The sequence below is a fragment of the Vanacampus margaritifer genome, chromosome 7 (assembly GCF_051991255.1).
Source record: "Vanacampus margaritifer isolate UIUO_Vmar chromosome 7, RoL_Vmar_1.0, whole genome shotgun sequence".
In the NCBI taxonomy this organism is placed as follows: domain Eukaryota; kingdom Metazoa; phylum Chordata; class Actinopteri; order Syngnathiformes; family Syngnathidae; genus Vanacampus; species Vanacampus margaritifer.
In genome coordinates, this window is record NC_135438.1 from 24055290 (window position 1) to 24073619 (window position 18330).

The window sequence follows — 18330 nt, forward strand, 5'->3', positions numbered from 1 at the left end:
TGATGATTATATGATTTGATTCACTTTCTGCTCTGATTTGAGGTCAGGCTTCTAAAACATGAATAATTTTCTCGTAAATACTCTTTTTACGATTGTCTGCTTGGTACAGTTTAGTTTTACTTGTGAATTTGCAGTGAAAGTGAAGTAGTGTGTACTCTACTGGAATTCAAGGCAGTGTCAGTGCCAAAATCCTATTTTCCTGAAAAAAACTATGTATGCTGTGTTTAGTGGTGTGACGTGAGCAATTGGAGACTGTGTGCCCCAATCATGTGTCCATGTGTGACCCTCCAACCCCCGCCCCCCAAGTTGTGACTCATGCGGTCATGGGGTGTCTATTAACTCTTTCACTGCCAGACGTTTTCAGAAACGGGATGTCGCCAGTGCCAGCCGATTTAAGCATTTTGACTGATCTTTCAAGGTCCACAGAAAATGTTGTGTTTGGACTATGGAAACACACATACTACCAAATGAAAAATTGAACTCTCATCTTTCATCAGAAAAAAAGAAAAGTTTGTTTCTACCTTATTCCGTTCTTCAGTAATCAACAATAGAAAATGGTTAGTTTCACCGAAATGCTCTGTTTTGAAACAAAAAGCGGAGAAAAAGAGCTTTTTGTGAAACAATGTTATTTCATGCACTCTAGTGAATTGTACACTTCTTTTTGTCCATGAATGATGCCACAAACACCTAAATAGTGCTTTACTTCTGTAATACACCACCACCAACAATGAAAAAGTGTTTTTGGATTGCAAAATACGTTTATTTCCATTCAACAGTGTATCAATTTGACAAAACAATTTCGCAAACTATTTACAAATGTGTGCAACTGTGGTACTATTTACAATTATGTGGATGTTTCAAATACAGTTTTTCTTTTTGTAACACTGCCCTGCGTGCAAGGAGAGGGAGCAGGATTTGCACAACAGATACGTTTCACTTCGATTGTCCGTTTCGCGTGCAGACGTTACACTTTCTTGACGGCCTTTTTTCCGGGGAATAGCAAGTAGCAGACTGTACCCACTACTCCGATGAATATGCATTGGACTCGGGGCACTCTTCGTCGTCCGATTGAACGTCCGTCTGAGCGTGCTCGGTTGTGCTCCGCGTTTTCCGGTGTTAGTATCGCTAGCCCGTGAACCTTTATGACATCGTCATAGCCGTCGCGTCAGCGCTTCCAACTTCGGCGTCAACCTCGGAGTCACCATCATCATCTTTGATGATGATCATCGTCGTCATCAATGTGCTCTTTAGCGTTGGTCGATGCCTTTCGTCTTAAAAAAAATTCCCAAGTGTGAGCTGCTTGCAACCGGTCGCCATTGTTCGCTTCTTCAGCCATCTAGCTCTAGCCTTACGTCTTCTACTGCCGCGTCAATGCTTCCAACCTCGGAGTCACCATCATCATCATCGATGATGATCATCGTCGTCATCAATGTGCTCTTTAGCGTTGGTCAATGCTTTTCGTCTTTGAAAAAAACTGCTCGAGCGTGAGCTGCTTGCAACTGGTCGCCATGTTCTCTTCCCTTCCCCAGCCATTTTCCACTCTAGCTCCGCCTCACGTCTTCTACTGACGCCTACCCAATCTTGTCAAAAGAGAGTCATTGCTGCCATCTAGGGGCCACAAATAGTCACTAGGCTAACTAGATCTGCTTGAAACTTTCACCACAGCTGGCCAAGGCTTTCCTCCACCCGTTTCAAAAAAAAAAATTGGATGACATCTTTTAACGTCATTGGCGGCCCTCCGTAGGTTTTTACTTGACGTCTTTTAACGTCCATGGCAGTGAAAGAGTTAAAATACTTTAATATTTTTTGACAATGAATTTTTTTTAAAAATTGATTTCTATAATGATTTAGATGGATTGTCCCACGCTATTGTGATAGTTATGAATGACATAAGATAACGTTAACCATACACATCTGATCTGTCTGCTTGTGCCGCCCATAAAAGCACGAAAATTGTCTTAGACCAGTTGCACTTTAAAATAGATCTTATTTTTTGGTAATCTAGAATTTAGTTTACTTTTTGTGACCAAATTGGCGATGCGCTGATGGGCACGGCAGCCTGGTGCACTGGAGCACCCAGGAAGGCGCAACGTGCACCAAATTCACAAAGATCCTTGCACTGGCACGAAAATTGAGATGCGTCCATGTTAAGGCCAAGCACAGTCTACGTACTGTTACCAAATTGCCAGATGCGCTAGAGAAATGGCCCAGAACAGTTTTTACACCAAACGTAGTCTACGAGAATAGAGAACATAAACTCTGATGTAACAGTGAATTTAGCAAATGTTTGATTGTTGAACAATAAACAATGAAAATAACATTATTAAATAACAAGGAACAGGTACATTTAACTGTAAAACTAAGCACCATCATAAGTCTTTGCGGCAGAGAAGGTCTAATAACGCTTACTCTGATTTGCACTCTGTAGAGTTGGTTACTCACTAAATCAACTCTGTCAAATAACTCCAACACCGACTTCCATTTAAATCAATGTTAAATAGACTGTGTTGAAATCAACTCTGCAACATTTAACACCAAAGTTTTAACACTCCAATTTGTTGCTGTGAATTTATATAATAGTCTTTGATTCTCAAAACAATTTTTTTTAACTTTTGACTGAAAATTAGCATGCACATTCTCTGTCAAGTTTTTCCTGATCAGTTATGTGGAGAAAAAACCCCCCACCTGAAAATGTAACAAATCCCCAATGTAATAACATATTACATTATCGTAAATCGTATAGTAAAAATCTTACTAAATATCATTCAGGATTTTTTAGATTATTGGTTCAGTTATTACATTATTGGGTTTAATTACATTTTTGATTGAGTGCAAATTTTAAGTTTTTAGGTGTTATTAACAATAACATTTTCAGGAAATTATTACATTATAGGGTGCTACATCCTCGTACAGTGTTGCCATACCACTCGTTCGTTGTGGTTGTATGTTTATCCCGCATAGGGTAGCAACTGCCAATGTAGTGTTAGAAACAATGTGAAAAATTTCTACCCATGTGCATAATTCCAATGAAATCTCTCCACCAATATCACAAACATTCTTTGCAATCTAACTATGGATATGAGTGAAACCATGTTTTCTTACACGGTAAGCATCCCTTACCAAAACGTATTCTGAACAAAGCAAAACACTTATAGTTAATTGATACCATATTTCCACACCTCAATATTAATTAATTAATGTGCTTCCCTTTGTTACATGAGCATGGACTTAATTCTAATAATCTTTAAAGTTACAGGAACCCATGCTGAGATAGATCAGTCATATCTGGCAAGTCATCACTCCAGCCAATTTGGTGTGATGGGTGTTCTCAAATGTCCCTTGAGAACAGGAATGGCATATGATGCAGACACTAGTGAGTGCTATTTGAAAGTAGAAATGTCATGCAGGAAAAAAGCCATGCATGGGGAAAACATGAACCTGTGTGTCTGTGTGCATATCTGTTTGTGTGTGTGTGTTTTACACCAATTATGACTTAAAGCACTTAAGGAATTTAATAAAGTGCTTACAATTGCTATGGGTATCACAGTGTGTCATGGGTAGCTCAAAAGCAAATGTTTCTTCAAGATTAAATTGCCCATGATACCTTTGGGTTAGAGTATGTGTTCATTTTGTAGAACTGATTGAGGCAGAGACACAGAAACAGCATACACTGTCATCACAAAATGTGTTAAAATACGGCACTTGCTTGTTTTTATTATTGGACTGTTATAGTCCATCCATCCATCCATCCATCCATTTTCTTTACCGCTTAGTCCTCACAAGGGTCGCTGGAGCCTATCCCAGCTGGCTTCAGGCAGTAGGCGGGGTACACCCTGAACTGGTTGCCAGTCAATCGCAGACTGTTATAGTCCTCATACAGTATATAATATAAAACGTATGGAGTCTGTGCTTTGATACACAGCTTGCAAAAAGCCTGCCAACTCATTCACAAACATTGCTTACTAACTGGAAGGCATTCTACAGCCTCTGGAGCAAACAAGGAAGCTTCCAATTGCTCACAGACTAATACAACTTTTTTTCCAGACCAAATATGAGTATGTTAGGTATTACATTTGAGTACTCGCCAATACAAAGTACTGCTATTTAATGATCACAAATCATCACATATTTCAATTGTGATGATGTTGTTCTTTATTTTAATCAAGTTTTGTTCAAAAATACAAAACACAAACCTTTGTTGTACATGACATGTTTCACTCAAATAGGAACACTTTTTAGAGTAGCAACTTTCAACTGGATGTTTTTTCGTAGTTTTTTTTTAACATTCTTGTCACACATTTCACTTCAGCTTATAATGCAAGGCATTTTAGTTGGTATTTTATGTGGTGCCTCAGTCAGAGGCAATAAGTAAAAGCATTACATACAATAGTTTAGAATTGAAGAAAACATACTAGACAAAGAAAAGAAAAAAAAACTGTATAATGAAATACAGAGAGAATACTACAAGTTTTAAAATAAAACTGTGACGGGACAACCGTAGTAATATATTATCACATCATAGCATACTTGTCTTTACTCGACGTGCCGCCCCACAGCATGCTGTGCACCCTGTCTCTGCCAGGGCTTGAGAAACTTGCCACTTGTTGGACGGCTTCCGTTGCCTCCTGAGCGTCCATTTTGCTGAGCGTACACAGTAAATTTTGTAGAATAAGATTTACTCTGAAAAAGACTACATTCCGTCTCAGTCTAAACTTAGTAGACTTTATACTCGGAAGAGAGTAAAATATTCATACACACAAAAAAACCCTCAACAATTCAGAAACAATCACAGAACCTTCAGGTTGGGAGACAGTCAACCTAACTACTGACCCATGCCACTCCTACTCGGGTTCAATATAACGCAGGTGTCTGGTGGAATCCTTGTATCTCTCCTGGAAACACCAGCAACATGTTAACCAACAATAAGTCTTGCATAGCTCAAGTAGTGGCTGTCTTCCATGCTGAAGGTTGTGGGATCGGTTCTCAGTCCTTGAGCGTTTTGTTGTTGTTTTTTGAGTATTTTACTCTCTTCCAAGTATAGCTGCACAGTATATCGAAACAAATAAATCGATATATTGGCCCATGGAATATTTATGCCTTTATCTGAATTTGACAAGTCAGCCACTAACTTAAATATGCACCACCATTCAGTACTGTAGTTAAACATTATCGAGAGGTAATTACAATTATTTAACTAAGAATATATTGAGTTTGCTTATTTTGCTGCATTATTATTATTATTTTTATTTATTTTATTTTATTTTTAGATCATAAAAAATGTAATTTCTTTAGGTACGTTAAATATTGCAATAATATGAATATTGCTACATTAAGCAACTATATTGTATAATTTTACAATATCGTACAGCCCTACTTTCAAGTCTAAAAGTTTACTCTGTTTAGAGTGGGACTGAATATAGTCTTTTTAGAGTAAATTTTACTCTACAAAATTTACTGTATAGTTTGTACTTAGCTAACAAAGTGTATCATCATACATCTGTATTTAACTTCATTTATCTCCACATGGCCAACATGGCTCCCATTCCACCTGCCCGGAATTCATGTAAGACGAGTAAAGTGGTATTGATGTGTTATGAGCATTTTTTTGTCCGAGTCCAAATACAGACGTACATTATTGCCACTATTATTATTTGGATCAGTGCATCCCTATTAACGACCATTCTGACAAATCATAGAAAAAATGCAGGTGATGTGATTTCAGATGTGATGCTTGTGCTTGTAGGTAGGCAGCTTGTTACCACTCACTTTTTACCGACTCATCACACCCCTCCACCTAAATTACGGATGCAAATACATTATAGAGTGGCTTCTATCCTCTCCTGCTGTCCTGGTAGCCCTCTGCTCTGGAAGACGAGAGGAGGAAAAAATAGAATATAATGAATAATGCAGCCTTCCAGCGGACCTTATCTCCCTCATTGCTCAATCTCTCCTCCCTCCCCTCTCTCTAATTAGTCTACAAATTTGTTTCACTTGTTCCTTTTTCTTTTTTCCTGTGACCAGAAAGCAAGCACGAAGACTCTATTTACTGTTCTGCAGGCCTGATTGTAATGGTCCCTTTGCTTTATACCATTGCCTGTAACACATCAAAATTCAAAAGTGCAGATTTAGTTCAGATTTCCATCATCAAATTTAAGATAACCAAGTCAGCACAATATGATATAACTCCTATAAATCTAGGTGACAGATCGCACTTAAAATGTCACATAATGTAAAAATCTCCTTTGTACTTAGCACATCCTTGCTAGCACATTAAAGAGACCATTCCAAAAGCCATCTAATCAGGACGAAATGCACCTGCTTCTACAGTGCACACAGGATATTACATTCTATAAAGCCACTCCAATCTTTGAAGGTATGAGCGTGTGCACAGTGGAATTCCAGTCTGCAAGACAGGTTCTCTCCCAACCTAATGGCCTCATTAGATTTCCTGTATGGTTGCGAGCTTGGTGGAGACACTAATAGAAGACACCCTGCTATGATTTAAAGGGTTGTGCATAATCATAACCCCGGGTACACATCATTTAAGTCAGTTACTAATGTTGCTTGACCGTCCGATGTCTGTTTTTTTCTTTTTCTTTTCATTTTTCTTATATTCAAGACTTTTGCACTGCTAGAGAAACCCAAAGGACATCATGACATTGTTTTCTTATTGTGCTAAATTTAAAGCTGATTGACTTCAGGAAATATTGAACTTTGAGACTTCTAAGGCTCTCTGTGCATCGTGACCTTATCCACCTTGTTTTTTTTTTGTTTGTTTTTTAAGAGCCAAGTGCGATACCTTGTATTGTTGATGTCCCTTGCCATTTCCAAAACACGGGCAAGCGAGGGAGAGCAGCCAGGCGATGAGCACATAATAATGTCAGAGCACAGTAAAGAAATTCTACATGCTGTTCCTCTTTTTGCCTCAACCACTTTTTCCTTACTTCTTTCTTGTTGTCATTGTCAAACATTCTCCCTCATGCATTGATATTCACACGGTCACACATGCATCCTGGGACAAAGGTGGTCGCGTAGATTCAGAAAATTGTGCTCACAATCATTTTAAAAGACAACATAGAGACACAATCAATATGTACTCTTATTCACAAATCCGCAAGTTCTTGAGCAGTGGCGATGTGATACAAGCTATTACTTTTATTACACTTTTCAATTTATTCTGTACAACGGTGTAAAAGGGCCGTGTATAAATATATTTTTTAGAGGGTGGGGGCAAAATTCAGAGAAAAAAAACTCATAAATTTGCCACTTTATCAAGTGGCAGATTTACGAAATTCAGAAACTTACGAGAAATACACATAGAATGCAACTCTGATGTTTGTGCCAATAGTTTTTGGACAGGTTTTCAAATAAGGAGATAGTAATTGCTTTAGCAGAGATTAACCATATCATTAAGCATTCACACTTTGAAGCATTGGGTGCTGCCAGCGACAATAAGACGCTTCGCTTTGTTAGGTCCACACCCTGAGGATCAAGCATTTAAGTTAATTTGTTAAAATGTATATTTACTTGTACATTTCTGTTTACAGAATTATTATTTACACATTTATACATTTTGGTATTTTTTTGTACAAGTAGCCAAGTTGAATCTGCTGTTCTCCGTCATTCACTTGTATTTAGCTAAAGTATGCTAGCTTCTGATTAGTTAGTGTTAGTCAGCTGATAGGGGATCGGGAAGAGTTGTCGCTCTAGCTAACGTGTATGACGAGTAAAGTTTAAATTTAAGAATTAATCTGTCTCCATTCTGCCTTTTCATTTTATAAACAGTGTTTCATTAGCCACCAACAAATCCTCACATTAGACTATAGCTACGCTACGTTTATTTGTCATACGTTTCTGAGAGTCTTTTTCTTGGAATATTATGGTGATCATGATTTTGGTGTTTTTTCTAGAAAATAAAATGGGTTAAAATTTATTTAGGAACATGTCTTAGTGGAGTTTGCATGCTTCATTTTATTTAAAATGTTTATTTTTTAAACATATAAACAAGTAACAGAAAACTGACCCAGAGGTTGTGGGTTTGATCCCATGCTATTGTGACTACGTTCAAGTATCCTTCAGCAAGATACTGAACCTCCAGTTGCTCCTGACGCTGCGGCAAGCGTGAATGAGTAGTCGAATGTAAAGTGCTTTGAGGGCCTTGTAAAAGCGCTAGATAAATGAAGTACTATTTACTAAACATAAAAAGTAAAAGATTTAAAAAGATATGCCTTTTGCTCATTTGTATGTATATTGTTAGATATTATTAACATTTTAATACTTTATTTCATATATTAACCATTGTTATACATTGTTAACATTTTAATTCTTTATATTAACCATGTTGAAATGTTTTATAGATGTGAGGTAGTGTTGAACTCAGTATAATTTGTCCTTAAACTAAGCTGGAACATATTGTTTAGTCTAAAAAAAATTCCTTCTCAGTGTTCTCTGTGCGAAAACACATTTGGTCCTTGAGAACAGAATCTGCTTCGAACACACACCCCTGACTCTGTTTGCGCCATCGCTCACGGAAAAGTACCCAGAGAGTATGTTTTGTCTACAAATGAAAGAGAGGCGGTCTGTTTAACTATAAGAAGCCATTTGCCACGCGGAAGACACACATTCGGGACTCTGAAATTCCACCTGTTACGTGATGTTTGGAGTCTGTCACGATGTCCAGAGATCTCTGTTTTTTTTATTAAATCATTTTTGCAAAGGTGTTTTTTCTTACATTAAATCTGTCTTCATATTTTTGGAACACGCAAAGAGGACAAATAAATTTATTCCTCTTCAATATATACCAACAGCATATGTACATGCAATTCAACCTAACACAAGTCATATCCTCATACTCACATGTACAATTTTCATTACACTCATAATAAACATCAGGAAAAAACAAAACAAGATGGCCCATGAATGTGAATTTCAGTGTGATTTTCTATTTTTTTTTTTGCGACTAGTCCAGCGTGTGCCTCACATCTCGCCCAAAGTCAGATGGGATAGGCTCTACTTATGCTAATGAAAAAAAAAAGTGGTTTATAACATTGATTCCTCATGTTGTGGAATTGAATTTACAGTGTTATTATTGCATTTATTTGAATGGAAATGAAAACTCCACAATAATATGATATAGCGGCTATCTTCACGGACTTGAACATGGTTAGGGACTCAGTGTGTTATGTTTGTGGAGGGCGCATGAGAGAAAGAGAGGCGCACTACCTTGTGAGAGCCAGGGTGGAAGTGTTGGCACAACTGTGTTTGAAAGGATTGAGACAGTGACACAATGTGTTAGCTGGGTTTAATAAACATTAATGAACATTGCAGTCAATAAGGCCAACTCCACAGTACACATATCCGTTAGTTTGCTTTGCAGCTAGACTGCCCCTCCCTCCCTGGCAATCTGGTCCAGCTCCCCTGTGTCTCCCGACCAGTCAGGTCACCAAAGCAAGAAAGGTTGAAAATGGAATTTGAGCTCTACTCATTATTTATATTATTCTTTTAACACATGACTACTATATTGAACACAAGATGATTGTGTGAATACTCGTGATGTTACGAAAATCTGCCGAGGCTCCAGTGCGTGTATTGAGCAAGAGTGGGCGTGACAAACGAAGCCCAGATTCTGACAAATGAAGCCCAGACTCATGGCGTGTGTCGTTTCCAGGAAAATCACGAGGCCAATTACAAAGAAGGCCTCGGATTGTGCAGGTTTATTCAACTTATCATTACTTCTCAAGACTGGAAACCTTGTGCTGCTTTGCAGGTGTTGTCAGCATTTGTTGTGAGCTTCAAATTAGTTAGGGAGTTAGAGAAATTAAAATAATACTTAGTGTATAGAAGTACTTGTGGATAAGCACTTCTTTTTTTTTTCCAATTGCGAGCAGTGTAGTCATTGTATGAAATGATCATGGCTTGTTGCAAGTTGGTATGCATCATGTTCATTGCTCTTATATTCACTGTGTCCTTGGTCAATCACCGTCTTAAATTTTGACAGTTTTAAACTCATTCTTATTTAGACCCATAAACATTGCACATATGGTTATGTTTTGTACTTATGCCGTATTTGCAACACAGCAGCCAAAACTGCAATATTACTACTTGTGGTTGTCTTGTTAGCAGGCTTGGGGAGTAACGAAATACATGTATCGGCATTATGTAATCAGAATACAAAAAAATGTACAGTGGAACCTTGGAGTTCAAACGTCTCGGAAATCGTACAAATCAGACTTCGCCCAAAAAATCGGAGTAAAAAATGCCAAACGTACCTTGATCGGGTAGCCGAGTGAAGCCGAGCGATGTCGAGTGCTGTAGTGGAGACAAAGGTGCTCCGTATATTCGCGAGTGCATTTTGATTTTTCCACGACAATTTTCTTCGACATGGGCCCAAATAAAGACAACAGTTCCAGTGGCAGAAAAGAAAAACGTACAGTGATACGAACCATAGTGGATTTAGCAAGGAGATCATCGCGCCGTTATAACTACAGTGACTACTTCCGTAAATACTGCACAAGGACTCCCCTTGGCTGTTCAACGTGCCTGACGCTAAATAGTGCACTGTGTATTTTCAGTGAATATTTTGTTATATATTTGTATTTTTGCCATTATTTTTGTAGCATAGAATATTGCACGTTTTTGTTTGATTTTGTTTTGTTTTGTCATATTTTTGTATGTTTTTTTGTCTAACGTGTTTGTATTTTTTGACTGATTTATAATTTTTGTGCAATATTTTGCTAGAATTGCTTTTAATTTGTCTTGTTTTTGTATTTACAGTTTTACGTACTTCTAATATGTGTGTATTTTTCATCTAATATCTGTAATGATTGTTTAACTCTTTGACTGCCAGACGTTTTCAGAAAAGGGATGCCGCCAGTGCCAGCCGATTTAAGCATTTTGGCTGATCTTTCAAGGTCCACAGAAAATGTTGTGTTTGGACTATGGAAACACACATACTACCAAATGAAAGATTGAACTCTCATCTTTCATCAGAAAAAAGAAATGAATGAATAGAAAATGGTTAGTTTCACCGAAATGCTCTGTTTTGAAACAAAAAACGGAGAAAACAAGCTTTTTGTGAAACGATGTTATTTCATTCACTCTAGTGAATTGTACACTTCTTTTTGTCCATGAATGATGCCACAAACACCTAAATAGTGCTTTACTTCTGTAAAACACTACCACCAACAATGAAAAAGTGTTTTTTGATAGCACAATACGTTTATTTCCATTCAACAGTGTAACAATTTGACAAAACAATTTCGCAAACTATTTACAAATGTGTGCATACTATTTACAATTATGTGGATGTTTCAAATACACTTTTTCTTTTTGTAACACTCCCCTGCATGCAAGGAGACGGAGCAGGATTTGCACAACAGATTCGTTTCACTGCGATTGCCCCTTTCGCGTGCAGACGTTACACTTTCTTGACGGCCTTTTTTTCCGGGGAATAGCAAGTAGCAGACTGTACCCACTCCTCCGATGAATATGCATTGGACTCGGGGTACTCTTCATCGTCCGATTGAACATCCGCCTGTGCAGAAGTGCTCGGTTGTGCTCCGCGTTTTCCGGTGTTAGCATCGCTAGCCGGTGAGGCTTTATGACGTGGTCATAGCCGGCGCGTCAACGCTTCCAACTTCGGCGTCAACGCTTCCAACTTCGGCGTCAACCTCGGAGCCACCATCATCATCATCATCGTCGTCATCACTGTGCTCTTTAGCATTGGTCGATGAGCTGCTTGCAACCGATCGCCATTGTTCGCTTCCTCAGCCATCTAGCTCCGCCTCACGTCTTCTACTGCCGCGTCAACGCTTCCAACCTCGGAGTCACCATCATCATCATCGATGATGATCATCGTCGTCATCAATGTGCTCTTTAGCACTGGTCGATGCTTTTCGTCTTTGAAAAAAATGCTCAAGCGTGAGCTGCTTGCAAACGGTCGCCATTTTCGCTTCCCATCCCCAGCCATTGTCCCCTCTAGCTCTGCCTCACGTCTTCTACTGACGCCTACCCAATCTTGTCAAAAGAGAGTCATCGCTGCCATCTAGGGGCCAAAAATAGTCATTAGGCTAACTAGATCTGCTTGAAACTTTCACCACAGCTGGCCAAGGCTTTCCTCCACCCGTTTCCCCCCAAAAAAATAAATAAATTGGAGAGCGTCTTTTAACGTCCTTGGCGGCCCTCCGTAGGTTTTTACTAAACGTCATTTTATGTCATTGGCAGTAAAAGAGTTAAAATTAAAATTAATTAAAATAATAATTATTATTATGATATTAAATTGAAATACATTTAACGTAAATAATTACCTGCTATTCAAGAAACATCAAAGGTAACTTCTCTTTGGAATCACCTCCCACTAAATGTTGGGCAATGCTGTCCATTTTTAGAACTCATCTTAAAAAACACATTTTTATTGTTTCTCTTTTGACTCAGCATGAGACTTGGCATTGTATTACTGCTAAGTGGTAGCGTGTGCATAACTTCATTAGAATAATCACCAATGTCAAAGTAAACTCCTTGATAGACACTCTTCCTCTTGCGCTCAACGGACATCATGAAAGCAGGATTAGCCACGAACGCAGAGTTAACCACAGTGTTAAAAAGTTAGCGGTGGTCCTTAGATGTGTTAACAGCAAGTTAACAGCCGGTTAAAGTTAACAGAGTTTTGGAAAACAAGATAACAGTGCCGTTAAAGTTAACAGTTGGTTAAATCTACTTAACCAGTGGTAAAATATATAACCTAGTTTGAACAACCGGGCCCTGGTGGACATGATCACGCTTGATGAGACAGACAATGACAACAGGGACACAAGGAAAACATAACAACTCAAATCTGACAAATACAAAAAAATCAACAAACATGGATCATGACAATTTGTAGCGTCTTTGTCAATTAATATCATACATTAGAGCTTTTGGGATTTATTTTATATGTATTTATTTTGGTATTGCTGTGCAACAGAAGAAGGAAGATCAAACAGTCATTTACTTACCAAACAATACAAACACTCCAAATCTTAAAAAAAAATACTAAAACTAATTAAAAAAAAACTCATAAGAAGCAATTTTTAAAAAAGCTAATACGTTACAAACATGCTCTAAAAACTAATTATAACTAACTGAAAAACATATAAATCAAAATGAAATAAAAACTAACTAAAATGAAAAATCCAATACTATTATAACACACACACACACACGCACGCACGCAACAGTGGCAGTCCTCAACTCTCCACACTGTCAATACTTGATGCTCTCCTTAAAGGCACCTTAATAATTAATGTTGACACGAGGATAGGCTTTTACTGCCTTTATAGCACTTCGTTATGGTTGGAGATTTGTGGCATCAACCACCCCATTTGATCTCCTCTTGTATGTCTTCAAAGACAAAGAAGCCACAATTGCTTAAATGCTGCTTCATATCAAAAGAAAAGCAATTCATGCAAATACTGGTGCACTTCCAAAACGTGTTGAGCGCCATTTAGCATTATAGTTTGATCCATAATGTCAGTGACCAAGCGCCAATATTTGCTGAGTTGGGTGTGAAAATGAGGTGATGGGCATATACAAAGAAGTGCAATGATTGAGTGAATGGTGCCATGCCTGGATGAGGCCATCATTGACGGAGACGAATGTTGACACTTCACACCCCAGGATCTGTAGTCAATTAACACATTGTCTAATTAAAGTGATCTACTGGTATATCTATGAGAGATTGAAAGTGGCTGTAAAAGGGGTACATGCTGCATTAACTTTACAATCAGGTCTGCTTCTTTATTTCCATTAGATTTTTAACATTAATAACTTTCTTAAACATCTGCCATCACCAAACACATTATGTAAGCATCTTTCACAGATAGTAGGAGACAGACCATCATGAGATTGCTCTTCCATTTTGTAATGCTCTACACAATCGGGAAAATCTTACAGAAAAGTGCAAAACCCAAATTTAAATTCCACCCATTATTTTTTCTCAGCTCGAGTGTCCTTGAAAAAGTAGTCTGGCTATTTTGTCCTTCTCACTTTCAGGTCTTTTCAGATGTTGTTTTGAATGAGAACCACAATATAACCCTAACCGAACAATCATTCTCTTTTATTTACCTTGCCTCTTCTTTTTAAATAGTAATGAGCCTGAAGAAGTTGTTTAAGCTGCTTGCCAAAGACTCAAATATGCTTTTCCTATAACGGGGTGTGTAAAATGGTCAATAATATCAGTAATTATTAATCCTCCAGCTCTTTTATTTGAAAGATTTTATGTGATCATAGAAACCCTTCTCGAGTACAAAGCTCTCCCTTAATACTGTTGAGAAAAATATTGCGGGCCATTAAGAGTGAAGGCAAAGCCACAAATGATCCCTTTGGCGAGTCAATGAATTAAGTTGATGCTTATCACTGTAACCTGGCAAACTTGGCATTTAATTTCCATTGGGGCCCCATTAGAAAATAATTTAGTGAGATTCTTAGTGGCAACAGAGACCAAATGAGTACATGATGCATTGCGATGCACAATTGGTTGCTATTCGGCGTCACTAGAGTGTTTGTGCTGTCTTTTTAGAAGGTATAAATCCTACCACTTTGTTTATCCCGTGTGGGGTTGTTGGTAGCATGAGACATTACCAGCTGGCAATGGGCAAGCGGTAGTATACACAGAACAGATCAACTGCTTGAGATTATAATAGTAAAAACACATTTTTGACAAGCAGAACATTTCTATAACCTTGCATCTTTGATGCTATATAAACAGCTAGGAAAAGGGCAGACAATTCCAAACACATTAGAGGGTGATTACCAGTCAAACAGATCAAGTCTCTGTCTCTGTAGTTAAGATTAAAGTCATATAGGTAAAAATGCACACTCATATACTGCAAATAATACATGACTAGCTGCTCTCAGTCATTAGGTGTGTTTCCATTACCATCAGTTTTGCACAAAAGGCAAGTAGCGCAACAGCAAGCTGGTAATGGAAACACAGAATTTTCTGGAAAAAAAAGTCAAATATTGCAAAAAAGTTTTTACGCTCTTGCGAGGTGTTTTTTGACACGTGTCAAAATAGGAGTATTGTATAAAAGTTGGAAACAATTTTTGCACATTCCCTGTAGTCATGTGACTAGGGGTGCAACGGTTTCAGATTTTGGTGTACCATTATAGTCTGAGAACACCCCCGCGGTTTTATGGTTTTACGGTTATTCTTATGGACATAAAATAAATAATAAAATCACATCAACATTCTTTTAAAATGTTTATTATTAACAATACCCGTCCATCCATTTTCTTAACCGTTTTGTCCTCACAAGGGTCACGGGGGGCGCTGGAGCCTATCCCAGCTGACTTCGGGCAATAGGTGTCATGTTTATTTCTAGTCATGTTTAGTTCCTGTCACGTTTAGCTTCTGTTTTCCTTGTGTGTTCCCCTTGTCTTGTCATTTCCTGTTTTAGTTTGAAAATTGACTCCTCTCGTTTCTGGTCACTTGCCCTTCCTCGTGTGGTGTGTGTCAACCCTGACTCCTGATTGTTTCCACCTGTGTCCCCATTACCCTCATGTGTCATCCAATCAGTGTCCTCAGCCAGGTGTGTCTTGTTATGTCATTAGTGTTGGTGTATTTAGTCAGAGGTCTCCCCCCTGTCTGTGGCGGTTCATTGTTGCTGCTGTTGTTGTAAGTCTTTCTCCACGTCACGCTGTCCTTTTTTGCCTTGTCAGGAACCATGTCATGCTGTTAGATTTGCCTAAGTTGTTTAGCCATGTTTAGATTCATGTTTTGTTAGTTCAATTTATTTTGTACTTTGAAGATAGCTTTGGCTGATTGCTTTGGAAAAAGAGTCGAAGCTTCAAAGCCCCATAAGATAGATCGTACCGGTGACATCTGGTGGTCAGCTGGAGTCATACCAGCTATAGTCTTCAAAGCCTGATTTTATATTCCAACATAACACCAGTACATTCAGTCTTACATTTGTGTCTGTCTAATGATCATCAGGTACACATGGAAGGTGAACATAAAGTGAACCAAATACCTACAAGAGGGAATTGTGCTTGTGCAACAGTGAAAATAAAGCAAATACCAGTATGTACATGAGGGAATTGTGCTTGTGCCCAACTTTTTATATTTATTTGTTTTATAAGTTCTTATTCAAAAACAATATTTGCTCTATTGTGTTCGGCTTCAAGCGGCTTGTTCTCTGGCTGACAATTTCACCAGCCTTTGAGAAAATCCTCTCACAGGGGACTGAAGATGCTGGTGTTGAGAGGTACTGCAAAGCCACTGGATACAGATGTGGTTTTGTGGAGAAACCAATATTGTAGTGGCTTCTCCGTCCGGGGAAGCAGTTTGTCCTTCAAATATCTAGAAAAGAAAAATATGACAGATAATCATTTTTGCACTGGATTAATAAATCAAAGTAAAGATAGATAGGGAAATTTAGTTTCAGCAGCATAACATTACATTCAATACAACATAACAATAGTGCCACTTTTCATATCATATATGTATACTGTAAGTACCTCACCTCTGATTGTTATGCAATACTGAAACAATAAAGATATTATTATGGTTACCATGGACATACTGCAGGCTGTGATATTTTTAAATGTAGGTAACACAGCCAAGATTCCCAGCGACCTTTAAATCCTTTAAAGTTTTAACATTATTAAAAGTGATACAGTAATATTAATTCATTTTCTGTAAGCATTTATTATTGCAAATGTTGCGGTGAGCCATTTAGCAAAACTGTACAATAGTAAATACAACACTACAATGATGATGATAATGCTGATAATATACCATTTAATATTATGCCAAATAATTAAAATCTTACCTTTGTGGGTGACACAACGTCAAAGTGTTGCCAAACACGAGATCGTTTTCTTGCATTGGAATTCTCCATCCTAAAGCTCTCTCAAGTCAGTTTTCTCTAGTAGTAGTAGTAGTAGTAGTAGTAGTGATGGGTCGTTCGTGAACGAGCCGGTACAAAGAGCCGGCTCGAAGTGAACGATGAGAGCCGACTCCCTCCCTCAAGAGCCGGCTCCGTTATTTCCTTACTGTCTCCCTCACCCCCTCTCCCTCTCCCTCTCGCTCTACATATGTCGCTCTCTCTTTTTCACGTAAATATTTAAAAGAAAAGCTAAAGTTTAAAGAGCCGCTTGAGAGCCAAAAAGAGCCGGCTCTTTTCACTGAGCCGATCCAAATGAACCGGATCACCCAAAAGAGCCGAAAATCCCATCACTACGGGGGAGGCAGTGGTTGTTTCGATGTCTCCTTTTAACAGCTGACACCGCGCCAAAACAATTGAATCAGTTACGTAATTTCCGGTATCTCATTAGCGCGAATGAAGCCCCATACGTCATCAGCACGTGATCACGGAGGTTTCATTGGGGCTTTTGATACATTGTTTCGAGCAGTCTGTCTCACTCGGCTGACACACGCTCCGGAGTCTCAGTGTCAAACGTCCCATCTCTACTTTTTTGATTAGAAATTAAAACCTTTTTTCTTGGACTACACCTCGGCCTCCTTGCTCTGCCTTCCCGCATCTGGGTCCTAAAGCCCCACCCAACTGACAATAGGCATACACCCTGAACTGGTTGCCAGCCATATTAACAACAATAAATAACTGAACATTTAAAAAAGTTGCTGTCTTTTAAAACAAATACAGCACACAAATTTTAACAAAGTAAAAATAAATAAATGATTAATAAAATATAAAGTAGCTGCCATTTGAAATGTTCGTCCACAGCCTTTAAACTGTCACTTTGCGCAGTTTACCGCTACACGCGTAGTAATTTTGAAGCCAAATGCGTATGCCGAGATACGTTTCTTGGGAGCCTCAAGATGGCGGCCCCGTGGCTTCAAAAGTCTCAGCCTATGGCCTATCCAGTACAGTAAGGCTGAGTCCTGTGTTGTTATGTGCCCTTTAAACAGGCCGTGTGGAAACAGAAGAGCTATGAACTATACGACATGGCACATTTTGCGCCGCACGTGAGTTCAAACTGATCGACTGTTGTGAGCGGAAATAACCGGTGTTGTTGAACGGCTGCGGTTGTATAATCCTGACGTTTAAAACCCACGGTTGATTGTAAAACCCCTACATGTGACCCCCGCCCGGTCACGGAGGAAAGGAAGTAGGAAGTGCAAAGCGATTTAGCTATAGAGCCCAGTCTGCCGTTCCAAGCACACTCCACATCGTTGCATGATAAATGGCCGTTCCCCCCCCGAACAACGAACAACCAGGCATCATGCGGCACAAGTTATCGTTGAAATCCGTTCTATCCGTCCATGAGTTATAAGCGCGCACACACACACCACCACCACAAATACTTGAACCGGCCCGATGAGCGGAGAGA

At 38.7% G+C, this 18330-nt stretch overlaps 1 protein-coding gene and 1 long non-coding RNA gene across 4 annotated transcripts in view; one reads left to right on the forward strand and one right to left on the reverse strand.

Moving 5' to 3' along the window:
• Nucleotides 1–18330, forward strand: part of sorcs3a (sortilin related VPS10 domain containing receptor 3a) — a 300196-nt gene that overhangs the window by 7074 nt on the left and 274792 nt on the right. The window lies entirely within an intron of this gene.
• On the reverse strand, nucleotides 16063–16899 carry LOC144055601 (uncharacterized). The gene is made up of 2 exons (XR_013294909.1): nucleotides 16809–16899; nucleotides 16063–16336 (listed from the first exon to the last, which is right to left on the reverse strand). It is a non-coding gene; the product is annotated as an uncharacterized LOC144055601 (long non-coding RNA).